The sequence below is a fragment of the Rhineura floridana genome, chromosome 22 (assembly GCF_030035675.1).
Source record: "Rhineura floridana isolate rRhiFlo1 chromosome 22, rRhiFlo1.hap2, whole genome shotgun sequence".
Classification (NCBI taxonomy): domain Eukaryota; kingdom Metazoa; phylum Chordata; class Lepidosauria; order Squamata; family Rhineuridae; genus Rhineura; species Rhineura floridana.
The window spans coordinates 15735308-15738530 of record NC_084501.1 but is presented as its reverse complement, the minus strand read 5'-3'; the positions used below and the strand labels follow the sequence as shown (position 1 = coordinate 15738530).

Here is a 3223-nt window from a genome sequence, read left to right as displayed (position 1 = left end):
ACAACACAGCCATCAGAATTAGTAGCCATTGATATCTTTATCCTCCATGAATTAGTCTAATCCTTTTTTGAATAAGAATGTAAGAAGCTGCCTTGTACCGAGTCAAACCACTGGTCCATCTAGCTCAGTATGGTTGACTGTGATGGGCAGCTGCTCTCCAGGGTTTCAGTATGGAGATATTCACTTGCGTATTGAGCATTGCCAGGGTTTGAACATGGGACCTTCTGCATGCAAAGCAGATGCTCTGCCAGTGAGCTATGGCCTTTTCCCCCAAGGAAAGAGATACAAGACCCACAGAATGAACCAACAATACAAGGCACGGCTATGATTCCAGAATTTAATTGGGAGAGTTAATACAGAACTAGGAAGAGACAATCACATCCCAAACACTGAAGGGAAAATAGGAGCACCATAAATGCCACGAAAAAGCCAAGACTCCTTCACTGGGATTTTCAGGTAGGGTGGAAGAGAAGAATCTTCAATTTCATGAAGGAGGCAGGAAGAAGTAGCATCTAAGTCAGCAATATCAGCACAATAAATATGTGTGTGTGTGTTGACATTAATCTCAATATTCCGGGTGTTGAGGTGGCAACCAGCATGAAGGATTTTGTTTCCAGGTGCTGGACTGGCATGCTGTTATTTGCATCCAGATCCTCATTAGCAATTTCTAATGTGTTCAGCGCTTGTACTGCTGGGAAGAGGAGCATGACTGGGAACAGTAGGTGACCCTGCGGCAGCAGCAGGGGGAGCAGCCACAGCGGGAACAGCAGGTGGTCCTGCGGCAGCAACAGGGGGAGCAGCCACAGCGGGAACAGCAGGTGGTCCTGCGGCAGCAACAGGGGGAGCAGCCACAGCGGGAACAGCAGGCCCTCCTGCGGCAGCAACAGGGGGAGCATCCACACCGGGAGCAGCGGTGGCTTCCACAACAGGACATTTTGATGTAGTGAAGCTGAAGGAAGCAAATCATTAGTTATTGTAATTGAACCACATAATATTCACATCTATGCATTGTTCAAAACGTGCCCTAACATTTTTTTTTGGTATTCCCATAACATCTGAGGACCATCACCATCCCTGACCACTGATCATGTTTGCTGAGACTTGTTATCTAGGAGAATGACCGTATCTCAGAGGAAGAGCAGCTGCTTTTCATTGGGAAGGTCGCAGGTACAATCCCTGTTAGAGCTGGGAGGGACCCCTGAGTCTATGATCCTGGACAGCTGCTGCGAGAGAGTGTCAACAATACTGAGGCAGACAGCAAGTGGTCTGAATCAGGTCAAGGCAGCTTCCTCTGTTGCTATGCGTTAAAAGGAATAAAGCACTATCAAGCCATAGAAAGGAGAACCTGACGGATCTCGTTCTGCAAGTAGTTCCAGTAGTTCCAACCACTTACTGCAGTGGCAGGACTGGGTGTCTGGAAGAACTAAATTCCCATTTCCCAGCAGTTCCATGTAACTTACCTTGTGCAGCAGTCAGAAGTTGTAAGCTCGGCGGAGATGCAAGTCAATGAGTGAAGAGCTCAGAGACACAGGGCCTTTTTATAGAGCTCCAAGCACCCTCCCCATGGAAATGAGGAACCAGAAATGAACGGACACATTCTTCATTGCCTGCCAAAGCACATGTCTATGTGCTGCACCATCCATCTCTCAATCCCATGTCTCTTGCCTTTATTCACTCTGGGAGGGAATTTCCTAAGGTATGTAATTAGTGGCATTTGATGCTCATCAGACTGTGATTTTTACATCACACACATCTCCTGGATGGCACTTGGAAAGGATGATGTTATGAATATGAACATCACAGAGAATGGAGCTAAACATTGGGATCCATGTTGCTGAATATCACCATAGTTGCTCAACATCACATGATTCCTTTTCAGTTGGTTGTTCCATCTCAGATAGCGGTCATTCCTATTAATCTAATGGTTGTAATTAGAAGCATTTTATATGGCAATTAGAATGAGATCAATAGATGAGATCAACACCTCAAAGGTCTCAGGATATCTTTTCTACATCCATTTTGTGGTTTAATTCCTCACATGTGATACCCAATTTCATGTTCCTCAAGCATAGGTTGGCTTATACAGGTGTTTACATGTTTAGGGCTTCATCTGAGGGCTATGTCATGTCAGCTGTCACCAAAAGGAGCATGTGACCTGCCTTTAGGATCTGCATCAGAATGGAGGGCAAGTCAAATGTTGGCTCAAGAGGCACTGTAAAACTTTGATAGCCAACACTATGTTTTTACAACAAACACAAAGGATTGTAACCAGATTAGTTCTCCTTAGAGCAGACCAACTGAAATGAATGAAAGGTTCATCATGTTCAATAATTTCATTGGGTCTACTCTGAGTAGGAGTCACCTTGGATACAAACCATAAATCACATACTATTGTAGGGTAACATGGAGAACTCTGAGTACGTGGGCAACACATCCCAAAACCTCCTGTAGGTTTATGAGGCCAACCCTTTGGTGATGTTGCCAGCACATTACCCCAATGCTATTATAGGATCATATTGGTCACATGGTCCACACATAATCCAGAACCTAAAGTAGGGTGATGTGGACAATAGCTGGAGCCTGCTGGTAGTTGGAGAGAGGGTTTTTTGGTGAAATAACTCAAGAAGAGCTGGGTAAGACCAGCCAAGCCTGATGTGGCAGGAACATAGGGAAAAGTGGAGGTAAGGTGGTGGTGACAAGGGCCTGGCTGAGATGACACACTGCAGAAGAGAACAGGGAGCAAAAGTGAGGAGGGTGAGAAAGGGTTTGCTGACTCTGTGGAGATGGGTAGAGAGGGCTCCCAATTTTCTATGGACTTAGTGGACATGCCAGCCCTCACTAACTCTCACAGTACCCAGTGGCTCTGGTCAAAAGGCTCTATAGCCAAGGAAATCCAGGAGATAGAGGTTGGACGTACTATATTTTTGTTTTTCCATCTGCTAGGCTCCATGGGTTTAGGACTGTGGGGTCACCATCCATCTCTCAAGCCCATATCTCTTTCCTTTATTCACAGTGAGAAAGAATTTCCTAAATTATTTAATTAGTGGTATTTGATGCTCATCACAGTGTGATTGTTACATCACACAAATGCACCAGATGGCACTTGGAAAGGATGGTTTTATGAATATGAGCATCATAGAGAATGGAGCTGACTTTCTCATTGGGATCCATGTAGCTGAAGATTGCAGTGGTTGCTCAATAGCACATGATTGCTTATAAGGGT

The 3223-nt window shown here is 45.1% G+C and overlaps 1 long non-coding RNA gene across 1 annotated transcript; it reads right to left on the bottom strand.

Moving 5' to 3' along the window:
• Positions 1 to 323: 323 nt before the first annotated feature.
• LOC133375070 (uncharacterized) lies at positions 324 to 1629 on the bottom strand. Its single transcript, XR_009760063.1, has 2 exons — positions 1461 to 1629; positions 324 to 949 (listed from the first exon to the last, which is right to left on the bottom strand). It is a non-coding gene; the product is annotated as an uncharacterized LOC133375070 (long non-coding RNA).
• Between the last annotated feature and the right edge of the window lie 1594 nt (positions 1630 to 3223).